Source organism: Trichosurus vulpecula, chromosome 8, assembly GCF_011100635.1.
Source record: "Trichosurus vulpecula isolate mTriVul1 chromosome 8, mTriVul1.pri, whole genome shotgun sequence".
Lineage (NCBI taxonomy): Eukaryota > Metazoa > Chordata > Mammalia > Diprotodontia > Phalangeridae > Trichosurus > Trichosurus vulpecula.
In genome coordinates, this window is record NC_050580.1 from 99,601,242 (window position 1) to 99,617,718 (window position 16,477).

The window sequence follows — 16,477 nt, forward strand, 5'->3', positions numbered from 1 at the left end:
ATCCATATTTATCTATTTCTATCCATCTGTATCCATCTATCTATCCTGTGTGACCTTGGGTAATTTATTTAACATCCTTTGGCCTCATTTTCCTCATCTTTAAAATGAAGAGGTTATATTAGATGGCATCTAAAGTTGATGTCAGCTCTAGATCTCTGATCCTTTGATCTAATGTTTGTCCCTATTTTTGCTAATGACGTATTTTAGGAAGCTATGAAAACTGTCCTTTAAAAAAATCATTGCTTACTTAATAGCAGAAGTTTAACAGATAAGCATTTCTCTATCCTTACTGGATGTATACAAGGCCAAACTAGCTATGGGATTTCCTTTTCCTCCAAATAAATGGCTTCCTCTTCAGAAAACTGGACATATGGATTTTTTTGGGGAGGTGGGGGACAGGGAAAATGATCTTCCCTTTGAGGCCTAAGCTCCAGCTCTATTGAAAGAAACTAAAAGTAAATGAAGAAGCCCATGTAGGCAATTCTCTTTCCAGTGACCATATTGAAGAATTGTACTCCTTGTCCCCACTCTGTGACTCTAGTTTTCAGAGGCATTAGAAAATATCTGAATATGGTCCTGGCCCTGGACTATCATATCAGTCTAAATCCTAAGCCAGACATTTTGAACTAAGGATTATTCTGGGATGAAAACAGATGTAGCATTGTCATCCCCTCACATTCCAGAAGGTTTGTCTGAGTAATCCCATGAATGGAATGGTAGTCCTGCTTTAATGAAGGCAGGTGCTTAGTGTTCTTTCCAGTCATTCATTCATTAAAATCTTCAGCAGTGACCTAGGCTTGGATATCCCCCAAGGGCCACATATCCAGACATATCAAATAGTTTTGAGGGTACATGTTAGCTGTTCCATAGAGCACTTGCTCAGTGCAAAGATATCCATTAATTATGTCAGGATTGAAAAAACTTCACCACTAAAAGTTATTATTTGTTTGTTTTTTAATTCACCTGAAAATGTAAGATACATCACTGAAAACCCTATGTGAAACTTCAGGAAAACTGCCTAGATAAGCTAAATACATCTGGGGGTATATAAAAGACAAGTTCTTTCTTTTAGTTTCCCCTATGCTCTTTTCATTAATGACAGCTTTTAAAGAGAGAATAGAAAAGCCTGTAGTGACAGATTGAAGCATCTGCTGCTCTCGGGGGGTGAAAATATTACCTGGTGACAGAATGTTCCTTTAGTGTCCTGGACAGCTCTGTTCCTTGTTATATTTTGGTTACCTACAGTTTATTTGTTTGTTTATGGGATCTTGACCCTTAAAACAGAAGGCTCAGTTGCTGATGGAATTAAAGAGAGGTGAAGGCTAATTTCTCTTCATTCTAGAGGATAAAAAGAATGAGACTTAAAATTATAGTTATATTTGAAATCAAATTTAAAATTGCCTTCAAAAGTCATTGTACTTGAAAAGTTTAGGTTAGATTTTCTGGTTCACATTTGTGGACCTTGTTCTATTAACTGTTAATATATTCTGCTGTCTCCCATCTCAGAAATCTGAAAACTCAGCATCTGCCTGTCAATCTGTATCAACCATCCAATCAACCCATCAAAAATATCTGTGCAAGTCACTGTACTGTATCTAAAAAAGTATAAGACACTAGTCCTCTCAAGGAGTTTAAAGGTTTTGTGGTACTGCACTGGAATTGATACAACTTAAATAGCTAATAGGAAGTTGATTCCTAAGTGAGGTAAGAGAACTCCTACCTGCCCTCAGTGAGTTCAAGTCTGCTGGCAAAGATAACCATATTCCAGAATGGTGAAAAATGTCACACGTGGCTGTTGAACTACTTTTGGGAATTGTTGAAATCATGGAGGTCCTGCTACAGAACTGAAGAATAGTAAATAGCGTCCCCACTTTTAAGGGAGAGAGTGGCACCTGCAAGGTATAGGTACTACCTTGACTTTGGTTCCTGGTGCAGTTCAAGAATGTAGGTAGTTTTGGTTTCTTTGTTTTTAAATTAATTATATTTTCATTTTTAACTTAACAAAAAGAAAAATAAGCCCTTATCACAAGTATGTACAGTCAAGCAAAACAAATTCCCATATTGGCTATGTCTGAAAATGTATCTTACTCTGTATTTTGGGTCCATCACTTCTGTGAAGAGGGGAGCAGCATCCTTCATCATCCATCCTTTATAATCCTAGTCAGTCACTGCATTGATCAGTGTTTTCAAGTTTTTCAAGGTTGTTTTCCTATATAATGTTGCCATTGTTATATAAATGGTACCTTAGGTATTTCTTGCTTTACTCTGCCTCAGTTCATATAAATCTTCCCAGTTTTTTTCTGATACCATCCATTTTGCTATCTCTTACAGTACAATGATATTCCATAAATTGTTAAACCATAATTTATTTATCCAATCCCTTAACAGATGAACACCTTTTTAGTTTCCAGTTCTTTGCTACTATAAAAAGAGTGGCCATAGATTATTTTCATACTTAAGGGTCGTACTTAAGGTCCTTTTCTCCTATCTGGTCTCCTTGGGGTATAGTCCTAGAAGTGATATTACTGGTGAAAGGATATACACAGTCTGGTGACTTTTGGGTTATAGTTCTAAATTACTTTCCAGAATAACCCAGGGGTGGGGAACCTGTGGCCTTGCACTTCTGTGGAGTTTGGATTCAGTCAAAGGGCTGCATTTGACTTAGAGGACCACATGTGGCCTTGAGGGTGCAGGTTCCCTACCCCTGACTAGACCAACTCACAGCTCCACCAACAGTGCGTTAGTGTGTCTATTTTCCTACAGCCCCTTCAACATTTGTCATTTTCACATTTTGACATCTTTGCCAATATGAGGGGTATGAGATAGAAATTCAAAGTTGCTTTAGTTAGCATTTTTCTAATTTTAGTGATTTGGAATCTTTTTTCATATGGTTATCAATAGCATGGATTTATTCTTTTGAAAACTTCCTGTTTTCTACTGAGGAACAGTTCTTAGTATTATACAAATTTGAATCAATTCTTTGCTGTCTTGGATATAAGACCTTTACCAAAGAAATTTATTGCAAAGATTCCCCCCACCCCACTCCCCCACCCCCATTACCTGTTTCCCTTGGAATTTTATTTGAGTTCCTCCAGCACAGGGCAACCATTTATTGAGTACTTTATGCCTTGCATCATCAGCGAATTAAATTAGGATTCTTGATCAGGTAAGGATTGGACCAGAAGGCCTCTGAGATCACTTTGAAATCTGATAAAAAAGGTTACAAACAATAGAAGGCTATATATAAGTGCCAACTAAGTGACATAGTCAAGGCATTACTCTGGGCTAAATGTCATAATGTTAAGAAGAAGGATTTTAGAAGACCTCAGGGTGGGTAGGATATGGATATATGCATATCCAGGAAAACCCAAGAGTCTCCATAGGAATAGAAAAGAAAGATAGAAAATATTAAATGCTCAGCTGTATTGCATGATTCTCTTTTAAACCTGCCCTAATTTCTTTTTAAACCTTAAGATTCTACATTAACGTTTGCTTTCTTGACTGCATTATAATATCCTTAAGAAATGTTCTATGCTCTCATATTTTATGTGAGTGAATAAATTTACTGTAATTCTCTATTAGTTTCAATAACAGGTACATAAAAAGCAATCCCAATTAAAGTCACGGGGTAAGCTAGGCCTCCTAAACTTCATTTGTTTGGCATGATTTTGAGTCTTGACTTTGAAAAACCTGACTTCTCCCTTAGAATGACTTATCTTTAGAAAGAGCTAATGTTTGGTACCCTTTGGTCCAGAAGATCTCTGTTGTATGCCAATGTAGTTCTAGATTATAGACTCACTCTTATCACAGAGAGTTGGTCCTGAGCCTCATATGACATCATCAAGGTGACAGCTGCCAATAAAAAATGATTCTGGGTTCTTAGCATGTTCTGAGAGGTTAAGCTAGGTCTCACTTGTGGCATAAAAGGAGTACTGTAAAGTATTTGTATTACACAAATTTATACTATTTGAAATTATAATATGTTTAAAATATGGCAAGTGCTTCCAACCTAATTCTAATAATGTGACTATTTCATGAGATTCATTATTCATACTAATTGGCCCATGGTCACACAGGTAACACCTATCAGAGATAGGACTTATATAAAGGTCTTCCTTACTCCAAGGATGGTGCTGTCTCCATGACACCATGTTGCTTCTGTATAGGATTGTAAGTAGAATCAAAGATTAAGAGCTCGAAAAGACTTTAGAGATCATCTGGTTAAATCCATTCATTTTGTAGAGGAAGAAACTTGGGCCCTAGAGAGGTCAAGCTCAAGGTCTACACGTGTGGAATCAGTGACAGAACTGGGATTCAAAACCCAGGTCTTCCAACAACAAATCCAGCAATCTTGTAAAATTGTGTCAGAAGGTTAAAATAAAGGGAGTTTTTGTGGCTTTTATCATGGAGATGATTTTGGTTATTTGGGTTATTCTTTCCTTTACTCCTGCCAGAAGCTCTTTGACACAGCCCCCAAGTTTTTGTTTGGTTGCTGTTTGGAAACCTTTCGTCATGCCAGGGCTTTAGCCACAGATAGAAACTGAAATGAATCAGAGTGCGTCAGGGATACACTGACTCATGGCACCCAAAGAACCTGCTCACAAAGGTTTGTTTGCTGTCCAAGTGGAAAGTGAGGATTCTAATGACATAGCTGAATACTCCAAGGGAGGAAAAAGTAGACCTCTGGAATTGCTGAAATACACATATGCTTATTTGTGTAAAAGGAGCTTATGTTGAATGCTCAGGCCAGGGTTTTTCATAGTTCCATTAGTCAAAAATATGCTCAATGAGTCAACGGTGTGACATGGCAGGGGAAATAAAAAAAGCTAATGAGATCTTTTTTGAGATTGAAGCTTTGATTTCATTAGGGTAAGGAACTCCCAAAAAAGAAATTCCTCATATCAGCCAAGATCTCCATCTACTCTGTAACTTAAAGTTTTAGCGAGTTGCTTGGGGCATTGAGAACTTAAGTGACTGGCCCAAAATTTAATGATAAACATAGTAGAGGCAGGGTAGATATTTCATAATCCAAGGTTGGCTCTCTAACAACATTGCCATACGGTACCTCTTTTAGGCTGAGATTTTAGGTTAGATTTATAAAATTATAACATCTACAATGAGGGACTTACTATATACCGCTATATTCTATACCGATCATGTTGCAGAGTTTTGTAGGGTTGGAGCTGTTAGGGACTTCAGAAGACATTCGGCTCAACCCCGTAATTTCATAGGTGAGGAAACTGAGGCTAAAAAAACTAAGTGACTTGCCTGATGTTATACAAGGAGTAAGTGGCAGAAATTGGTGTTGAACCCAGGTCCTTTCACAGCTACTCAATTCTGGATGCCATGTTTTAAGAAAGACATTAAGTTGGGTCTTTATGAAAATGGCCAGGATGGCAAGAGGACTTTACATCATACTATATGTGGTTCAGTTGAAGAAACTGAGGAAAAGAAGACTTTGGAGAGGGGAGGCCTGGTACCTGTCTTAAAGTATTTGAAGTGTTATCATGTAGAAGAAGGACTAAATTTGTGAAAATTGCAGAAGCAGAGGTCTGCTTGATATAAGGAAAAGTTTGTAATGACTGTCTATCACACTAACACATTCTTGGTGGAGTTGCAAAGAGGTTAAAGAGCTAAAGAAGGGCAGAACGCACAACCAAAATATTTAAGCAAAGAACTGCAAAGAAGATGTCCATTGATCGTGAGATGGCTAAATAAAATGGAGTACCTATGTAACAGAATATTACTATGGCATAAAAAAAACATGAATATGAAGGATACATAGAGAAGTGGGGGAAATCATGTGTTCTAATACAAAATGAAATAAAAAGTCAATGTTCACAATCACAATAATGGAAATTGAAAGAACAAGGATGACAATTGCAACAAAATTAAAACTGAATGGAGTATCATTGTATTGACCAGAAAAAGAAATATGAGAATATATTTCCCTCCCTTTTCAGAAGTCAAGAAATAAAAATGTAGAACATTTATTTTATGCTGTAGAATTTGGTAGATAGATTACTTTTGCTAAAATTTTTTCTCATTTTGTTTTAAGGGTTGGCTTTCTAGATGGGGCAAATAGGAAGGATATATTGGGAAATTAAGTTAAATGAAAACCAAAAAAAGGACAATAACAACTAAATTTATTTAAAAGTTGAATAAGCTGCCTTAACAAGCAGTGAGTGTCCATTACAGGAAGTCTTCAAGAATAAAGAAGGAAGGAAACAAGCATCTTCTACATGCCAGGCACTGTGCTATGTGTTTTACGAATATTTCATTTCATCCTCACAACAAACCTGGGAGATAGGTATTATTATTTTCCCCATTTTATAGGCAGTAAGAGGTTAAATGACTTGCCCAGGGTCATACAACTAATAAAATCCTGAGTCAAGATTTGAACTCAGGTCTTCTTGACCTTGGGTGTAGCGCTCTATCTACTACTGCACCATCTAGCTGCTGCTAAGAAGAGGCGTGATAACTAATAGAGCTTATTGTAGAGAGGAATTCCTCCTTCCAGTTTTGATATTCTGCAATTCTGTGGTTTATACTTAATTTATAATGATTTCACTCCATTGCAGATGATTTGACTGTCTCCGAAAAGGGAGCGGGGGAGGAATGATTCAGTATAGTTTACTGTGACCATTAGTGATATTTCTAAATGAGGGTTTTATCATGAGAAGATCTATGGGAACTTTCTGCATTTTTGCAAAAGCATTGGACTGATTTTTAAAGAAAACATGGCTATGAAAGAAAAAGGAATCACCTACAGTCATATAATGGGCACACTATCTTATATTAATCAGAGAGAGAGAGAAGAGAGAGAGATGGCAAGAGCTTCAGGGCTGAATTCAGAAGACCCAGATTCTAGTTCTAGTTCCAGCAGTTACTAGCTGTGTGACCTTGGGCTATTTAACCCTCTGAGCCTCAGTTTCCTCATTTGTAAGATGGGGATAATACTAGCTGTCCTTTCTACTTCCCAGGAAGAGAATGTATATCAGAATGTTTTATAAACTATCATCACATCTCTAAGTTGTGGACTATTGTCTTCGAGTTGTCTGCGGGAGTCAGAAGAGGGAGGTTTGGGTTATAATCTTGGCTTTTTTGTTAAATTAGAAAATTCCTATTAAGTGAGAAAACTTTTCCATTTTCTATTTATGACCTCAAATAAGTCACCATACCTCATTGTCTGTTCTCTCATCTGTAAAATAAATGCATTAATTACATAATCACTAAGGTCTCTTCTAACTCAGTTTTTGTAGTACCCTTGGTCTTAGTAAAAGAAATGAGACCTTGCTCTTTGAAATCCAGTGGTGACATTTTTCACAATTTCTAATCAAATGCCCCATTCAGGAACCTCTGCTGTTGAATTGGTGCTAAATTATATTATAGTCTGTAATGTGGTTATGGTATGCCTAAATTATGGATTTGTATTTTAGAATGCTCTGTGTAGGCTTTTATTCTTTGCCCTTGACTGAAGGCTATAGATTTATCTTTCTAGACAGTTTTCAATCCAATTAATTCAACATACATTTATTACATTCCTACTGTGTGTAAGACACTGGGCTAGGTGCTGAGGACCCTATGCACGGTAGGACATGAAAATCCACCTGCCCACTCTGGTGCTACTAGTATGATCCCACCCACTCATTTAGGAAATGAAAGCAACTTCAAGGTAAACAGGCTCTATGTTATTGGGGGCTTTGCAGATTAGAATCACAGAGTTAGAGAGCTATGAGAAACCTACAGTTAACCTAATATATACCTAACACATATTTAATCATCAATGATATTTATATAGCACTTTAAATTTTACAGAGTGCTTTATATACATTATTATCTCATTTAGAGATGAGGATACTAAGGCTCAGAAAAGTTAAGTGATTACACATCTAAAATCCAGAGGAAGTAGTAACAGAATTCAGACCTCCTGGCTTCTAGTCTAGTCCTCTTTCCCAGAAGCTCTTTGCTGGCTGAAGAGATTGGATTGTGTAACTCAAGGCATCACTGTTGGAAAGTTTGCTCTAACTTGTTAAGCACACGAGAAAAATATTGAAGGAGCAGCCTCCATCCCTAATATGTCAGATTATCAGGCTAGGAGTTGAAAGACCTGACTTCCAGTCCCAGCTCTGCACGTGAAATAGCTGTGCAATCTTGGACAAGATACTTCTCCCCACTCTGATTCTCACTTTCCTCATCTGCAAAATAAAAAAGTTATATTAAATGTTCTATAAGGCTCCTTCCCAGCCCTCGACAGTGCTAGGACTGCTTATTCTTTTTGGTGGAATTGCCTTCTGCAGTGTGCTAGCTGTTGACAAATGTAAAGATTCTCTTTCTGTAAGCATGGAAGATAGCTACGTTTCTGCACAAATACCTCTGCCAGAGCAGCTGAAGTATTAGTTGGGGTTTCCCTTATTTCTGGCTGCTGTAGACCAAAGTAATGCATGTAGGCATTTTTAGATGGCACCACTGCCCTCTAACAGAGGGAGAACATTTACTATTCTGGATGACCTGCTTTTGCTTCTGCAGACGGTGCATGCCATGATGACAGTGTGTATATTTGTTTTTTACTGCGGCTGTCTTCTCAAATCATAGTTGAAATGCTTAAAGAGAACATAAGTGTCTAGTTAGCAAAGAGTTAGCTCTTTGCTATGTATTTTGCCAAGACATAACTAGGAGGGGTGGAGGTCAAATGAAAAAAAAAATAGGCCAAGTGAATGTTGGGAAAAGTTTTTTCTGACAATGAGAAATATTCTATTAAGAAACAGTGTCTCCATGGAAACAGCAGACATTCCATTCTCTGGGCTGGTTAGCTAGGGTGGCCAGCTTATTAGAACTTCTAGGGCTCATTTTTTTGCATTTATAAAAGCGTGACATTTAGGGCCTATTTAAGGAGTTTTACAGGATGAGGTAAACAGAAGTTGTTATGCTTTTCAGCTGGTAGAATCAGACACATGAAGACTGAGATATAAAGGGATGATATTAGAAGATAAACCATTAGAAGATAAACCAAGAATGTAGATTAAAGCAGAAGGTTTTACATAGAACAGACAGAATTCAAGGTCATGTTGAAGTTGGAGATCAGTAATCTGTATGCCAAAAACTGGGAACACTGAGTAAATCAAAGCAGATTGGAGGCATCTCAGTTCAGCAAATGGAGATTCTTTGGAGTGACCTTAGCTACAAGATAAGGGTAACTCACAAAAAATGACTGTCTCCAGGGCATGCTGAGCTGGCCTTACTCTACAAAGTCTGAGTTGTTGCAGAGATTCTAGGCTGTTGCTGTGTGGTCCTGTACATAAAAGATGGAACCTTTTTTTAATCTCTGTGTAGTGGCTATTGAAGTAAGTCAAAGCTAGTTGACCTGAGAGGAAATACTATACTAAAGCATACTACTGCATACTCTTGACATATATTTATGTAGCTAATAGCAAAGCTGTTCGCATTTTAACATTACCCCTTAAGATTTCTATGTGTACCACTAGTAAAGAATACAGTTAACTACTGTTTTTTTATGTATGTTTACACATACACACATGCCTATATGTGTGTATATATATATGTATGTATATATATAGATATATATACACACACACACACACACACACATATAAAATGTTTTTGAAGACTCTCAAGCTATTATAGTATTTCTTAGGAGTGTTTGACATGACTAAAATTAAACCACAAACTGTGAAATTTCCTTTATTATCATGGGATCCCTCAAATTATGCTAATGAGCACCTTCTCTCTCTCTGGCTAATTGCTTATTTTATACTCCCATTGTAGTTTGTATACAAGTGGTATTAACCTTCCAAAGGAGGGTATTTATATATAGTAAGCTTTAAATATGCACTTGTAATTTTTGTTATTTTTTTTAACTGGAAGCCATTACTTGGTAAAAAAAAAAAAAAAAATCTAGCCCAGTTTCTGCTAAAGACTTTTAGGGCTTTTGGTATATGAATATAAAATAATTCTAGATGAGAAGTAAAGGACTATACTGACAGGGAATTCCATGGGCATTCAAGGATTAAAAAGTCTTAAAATTAGGCATTTGAACAAAAGAATAAGAAGAAAGATCAAGAAGCCTAAACATTTGGAAGTTCTGAGTCGTAAGATCAAAGACTTTTTAAAAAAATTTGTTCAGAATTTAATGAATACCAGGAAAAAATAACATTTCTGTATACAAAGTAAAACATAAAATTATATGTGAAACTATGAATCTTTACTATGTGCAGCTTGCATTTTTTAAAAGGGCATAAAATAAATTCAACATGTTACTTCCAGATCCATTTTGCTTATCTGTATTTCTCTATGAACTTCTTTCTGTTCCTTTCTTCTCATTTTTTAAAATGCTTCCAGAAACCTCTTCTTTTCTTTTTCATTTTGGCAATAATATCACTAGCTCCACCCCTTCCAACTCTTCCCTTTCCAAATAAAAGTGGAAAAACACAGTCCTTTTAACAGATAAACATAGTAAAAAGAAAAACAAATTCACAATTTTGCCATCTCCCAACATATATTTCTCATTCTGCACCTTGGGTTCATCAGCCCTCGGTCAGAAGTTGAATAGCATGCCTCATCATCAAGTCCTCTGGATTTGTGGTTGGACACTAAACTGATCAGAACTTGGAATTTTTACAAGTTATTTTTCATTACACTGATGTTGTTACAATGTATGTTATTTTCCTGGTTCTGACTACTTCACTTCACCAATTTTCCATGCTTCCCCAGGTTTCTCTGGAACCATCTACTTTGTCATTTCTTTCAGCATAGTCATATTCCAGTACATTTACATATCATAATTTGTCCATCCATTTTCCCAGTTGATCATTATACTTTTTGATTCCTATAACTATTTTTGTACATATGGGTCTTTTTTTCTCTTTCAAATCAAAGACTTTTAGAACTGGAAAAGATGTTTAAAAGTTGCCTAATCCAATTGCTTCATGTTTCTGATGAGGAAAATGAGGACAAAAGAGATCTGACTTGCTTAAGGCTTCATAGATAAATCTTAAATTGTGGGGAACCTTGGAATCATCTTTATTCATCCTTCTTCTCCCCTCCCACGACCCATCCACTCTCTGTGAAATGCCATCCTTTTGCAGATAGGCGCATCATCATCATCGTCAATCGAGATAAGGACTGGACCCATGCTTTCATTGGAATGAAGAATTTGTAGATGAGGAAATATAATAAGGACATTGATGATGATGATAATCACTCATTTATATGTTGCTTTGCACTATCAAAGTGGGACAGGTAAGTGGCATAGTGGATAGACTTAGAGCCTGGAGTCTCAAATCCAGCCTCACTTACTAGCTGTGTGACCCTGGACAAGTCACTTAACTTTGCTTTCCTCAGTTTCCTCATCTGTAAAATAAGCTAGAGAAGGAAATGGCAAACCACTTCAGTATCTTTGCCAAGAAAACCCCAAATGGGGTCACAAAGAGTTGGACATGACTGAAATGATGGGACAACAACAACAACAATATCAAAGTGTTTTCTCAGTTGCTATTTTGTTTAATTCTCACCACCCTAAAAAGCAGGTACGGAATTAGTATTTTACACTGTAGGAAACTGAGAATCAGGTTAATTAAGCAACTTGCCCAAAGTCACACAGCTTATTAAAATATTGCCTATTTATATAGGTTTGTTCAGTCAGAATATATTGAGTGCATCCTTTGTGCACGGTACTGTGCTTAGGTGTACAGAAGAAGCATGTGACCTGTTCCCTTCCTTTGAAGCATATACTATTTTTGTCATCAAGGCAAAATGAACACATAGGAAACAGAGAACAATTAAGCCCTAAAAGGTATGTCAGTGGTGATAATTTAAAGTTAAGATTCATCCTTGTGGGTTAAAGTAATCAGAGAAGTCTTCATGGAGGAGGTAGTGCTTGAAGTGGAAGGATTCATACGATTAAGGCAGTTGAAAAGAAGCAAGTAGTCACACAGATGTTTCTAATGATTAAAGTTGCATAATTACATAAAGTTTCTAATTACCAAAGTTGCAGAAAGTAGAGATGACAATAAGAAGGAAACAAGATAGGCATGATATAGCAAGGAGACCACCCTCATTGGAGTTGAGGATATGTGTTGGAGGATAGTGAGTGAAAAGATTGTACAATTATCCCTTCCACATCACTACTTTTCCCATTGTGGTTTCACTATATCATGGTCAACATAAAAAATGAAATGGGAATTTTGGAGAGTTTTGTGGAAGCCACAGACCTCACAGAAAAAGTTCTTTTTCATACAGTATTTTTACTTAACATTGACCTACATATAGCCTATGACCAAATACTTAGCCCAAATTTTACAATAAGCCACTGTAAACACTCCATAAAAGAAAAAGAAAAAATTCAGACTTCTTCTCTGGTATGAAAGGAGGGTCAAAAACTTTTAGCCGGATTTTCCACGTTGTTGGGGTGCCACGCTCCTCACTCCTACATTGTGATGGCCCTCAAAAGCCAGGCAGAGGGGCCTAAACTTGTGTTAGGTAACTGGGAATTATTTTAGGTTCTTGAGCTCTTTCTTAGACCCAGACAATATCCTGACATGAGAGAGAAGATGAATCTATAACTCATTCTCTCATGGAATGGCTCCAAAGAAGAAAGTGAGGCTGGTGACTTTGTGCAGCCCTCCCTCACTTTAAGCCAATCCATTTGTATGTCATGGTATTACCTCCCTGATGTCATGCCCCTCTTAGAGAACAAAGGATGAACAAAAACAACAAGAGGAAAGAATACTAGGCTTGGGACTAAGGGAATGTGGATTCTAGTACTAGCTTTACCACTTCTCAACAGATTGGCCTTGAACAGTTTATTTAAATTAAGAAGCATTTATTTCAAATGGCTATTGTGGGCCAGGTACCTTGCTCTGTGCTGGGGTTATACAGAGGCAAAAATGAGACCATGCCTTTCCTCAGGGAGCTTACTTTCTGCTTAAGTAACAAGTCATTTTAGCTCTCTAAGCTGTAGTTTCTTGTTTTGTTAAATGAGGGATTGAACTAGGTTATTTCTAAGGTTCTTCTTCCTCTAAAATTCTGTGATTATTTGATTTTCCTTCAGTGTGCATTATAGGTAAGATTACTTCAAGTGTCAGTGATAACAGTGGTGTATATGCCTAAGGAAAGGTCATGGGATGAGGTAGGGAGGTGTCAGTGGCTCAAGGTGTGTTTGCTGTTATGTCTATTCAGAATCACAGTTTATGGTCACTTTTGGTGTCTCTTTTGATAGGAAAGAGCTGTTTTTGGAAATGCACAGAGCCATGTTTTTAAATGTGTGCTGTAACAATTAACTTGAGCCCTGTTGAAATATGATTTGCACTTGAATTTTTGCCAAAAGTGGCTGCTCGAACATGGATAGCTTTTGAGCCAACAAAATGGTGCCCAGCTTCCAATCACATGGGGACAATTCTTTGCTTCATCTTCTGCGTGAATAAAAAGGAGGTAGTGATTCAGTTTGGGACTGGAATGGGGGTGGAGTAGGGGGACACAATCATGCATTGGTGTCTTTATTATGAAGTACTATCTCATCCCAGTGGAATTTGAATGAGATAAGTCTTTTGGAAGCCACCTCTAGAAATAAGAGGAAAATGTTTCAGCTCTCGCAGACCATTTAAAATTATTTCTCCTGGTTTATTTTGCTCTTGCTTTTGCGGCATAGAATTGCAGGCTAGAAAATATTCCACTGATTCCTGCTCCAAAAGCTTTTCAGGATTCTGACTTAAGGTAAGGAGATACAAACACAGTCGGGCTATCCTCTTCCACATTACAAAAGTAACCTCAGTAATATACTACCCAGGTTATCTTACAAGTGCAAGGAGTTTCTTCCGAGAGTAGCCTGGCTGATTGTTTTGGGTACCATTTTCATATGACTATTATTTAGCAGCTGAACCCTGGTGACTCATTCACTTTGACTATGGTAAAGGGAAGTTATTTTGTTGGAAAATACATTGGGGTAGGAGGTGGGAAGAGTCCTTAAATCATCGGTTTTCCCCTAGAAAGGACTGCTGGGTGATAGAATAAGCACCAGCTATTTCTTTACCAGCAGACTTTCCTGGGATACCCATGAAAAGATATCCTAAAATCATGGTTCTCATATCCTTCAGCAGCTTAGTGGTAGATTCCAATTCTGAACAGTGACGATAATGATAGACAAAACTGGAGATGGAAAACATCTAGCCTGATGGAAAAGGACCTGGTTTGCAGGATGGTCCACTACTTTTTGTGGTATTAGTTTTGGACTGTACCCTTTCTAGTGATGGTCTGGTGCCTATGTTTGCACTATATCTATTTTAGGCATGTTAAAAGCTAGCAGCATGAGTTCCTTTGCTTTGGGCTGTACAATATGAGGGAAAGCCTTCAAGGACCTTTAGAGAAAGGTGTTTAAGTGTGGCGCTAATCTCCTTACACAACTCGGAAATAGATGCACTTGGTGAACTCAGGACACCAAAAGAAGTCCAGATGTCTGCAGTCAGCTTTGCTTATCAGCAGCTCCTAAAGGGAGAGGCAAGAGGGAGGTGGCAGCTGAAAAACAATTTGTAAAACCTATGATTGCCCAGTAAAACTTTGAGGGTGTATAAAGGGTTAATCCCAGGAGTCCTTTTAAATGATATCCATCATGTTTGCTACATGTCTGTCTCTTTGAGCTAGCTTGTTCCTGCTAGCTTCATATTTGTGAATGGACGCTGTACAAGCCTCTCAAGGGCCTTTTCATGCTTACAGCAGGAGACTGGCTGTTGATTTAATGTATAGGGAAATCTTAGCAGAGCCTGGGCTGTTAGAGGTGGGGTGTGGATGATGGCCGTGTCATAGTGATAGATACCCAGGAGTTGGAGGGGACTTAGTCCTTGCTTATGGGCTCAGCCACCAAAGCTATTAATAGTAACACACTGAGTCATAGATAAAGGAATGTCACAACTGCTCCAGCCCTGCTACTGTTGTGCATTAGAAAACCAACAATAGCAGCCCATCCGAACATGATAGAACTTTTTCCTCCTCTCTTTCTAGCCCACTAAAAGCAGGTTATTTAAACTGCAAACATACACCAAGGCAGAGATGAGGAAGGGTGATTTACTTCAAGGAAGGGTGATTTACTTGATTCTTTTCTACCACCCTGGCTCTCCTAGACCCAACACGTTACAATATTTGCTGTAAATAAAATCTAATAGTGGCTGTGCATTCTGGTTCTGAAAGATGGATTGACCATCTGCTATTCTCTTTCTCTGAACAGCGCTTCTATCTCATCGCTTCTTCCCATATGGTTGGGTATAGATGAAACATGGTGTGGAAAGCAGGTGAATTTGAAAGATTGGTACTGGGATTAGGTTTGGGACCCAATATTAAATTCTCTGCTCATTGTGAATATGAGTGATTCTTGCTTCTAAAATCAATGGAATGTAAGTTCCTTTGGGGGAAGGGACCATCCCCTTTCTCTTTGTATCCTCAGCTTGCCTGACATTAATAGATGTCAGTTTGCTCAGTTGGTGGTTATGTCCTGTATGGGATGTCCTCAGGCATAATGTAGCCTCCCCTCCCCTCCAAAAAAAGCATTGGACTTAAAGTCAGAAATTCCTGGATTTGAGTCCCACCCTCACCATTTATTAGCTTTGTGACACTTCTCTGGACATCATTTTCTGTATTTGGAAAATAATACTCTGTTGCATAAGGTTGTTGCAAGAGTTGATTAAGTTAAATAACAACGAATGTGAAAGCACTTTGTAAAATGAAAAACATTTTGAAACATTTTGTATATGTACATGTGTAGAGTGTGTGTATATATAATATATACATACACATATAAATGGGGGGGGTCCTGAACCTATGATTTTATTTGCATAGGGAATTCCTGATTAAGAAACCTCTATTACTAAAGCAGGTCGTTACCAGTTCTGTAATTCATGATCTTAGAAACTTGCCTGGGCCATTGAGAGGTTAAGTTAAGGTTAAAAACCTCTGATCTATAGCCAGAAGGGACCTCAGAGAACATCTAGTCCAATCCTCTTATTTTATATATGAGGGAACTGAAGCATATGGAAGTTTAAGTGACATACCTAAGGTCACATGGCAATAAGGGAAGATTTTAATTCAGACCCCCCCCCCTTATGAGTTCAGTCTAAGAATTTCACTGCCCTAGCCCAGTAGCTTCCTTATTTATTTCTGTGCCACGAGTGCCTTCCAAGCACTAAAAAATTTCTCTAGAAACATCAGATTTTATAAATGAAAGCTTGAAAGTGAGCATAATACCTGTGAGCTAGGCACAGTCCCTGCAGAACCAAGAAATTTACATGAGCTCAACGCGGGGTTCCAAAGCCCTACTCAAGGCGGAGCAACAGGAGATCCAGTCTCCACTCCTTTCTCAAATCTATCGTTATTTAAGTTGACTTTGAACTTCTTTTTGGCCCCAAAAGAGGAGGCTTCCGAGTAGTTGGGCTTTTCCAGTCTCATCTACGCCAAAAAAAATTTCTACGGGTGG

General features: G+C 37.8%; 1 protein-coding gene across 1 annotated transcript in view; it reads left to right on the plus strand.

The window, feature by feature from the left end:
• ABLIM1 (actin binding LIM protein 1) overlaps window positions 1–16,477 on the plus strand; it is a 399,591-nt gene that overhangs the window by 144,800 nt on the left and 238,314 nt on the right. The gene's annotated exons all lie outside the window — the stretch shown is intronic.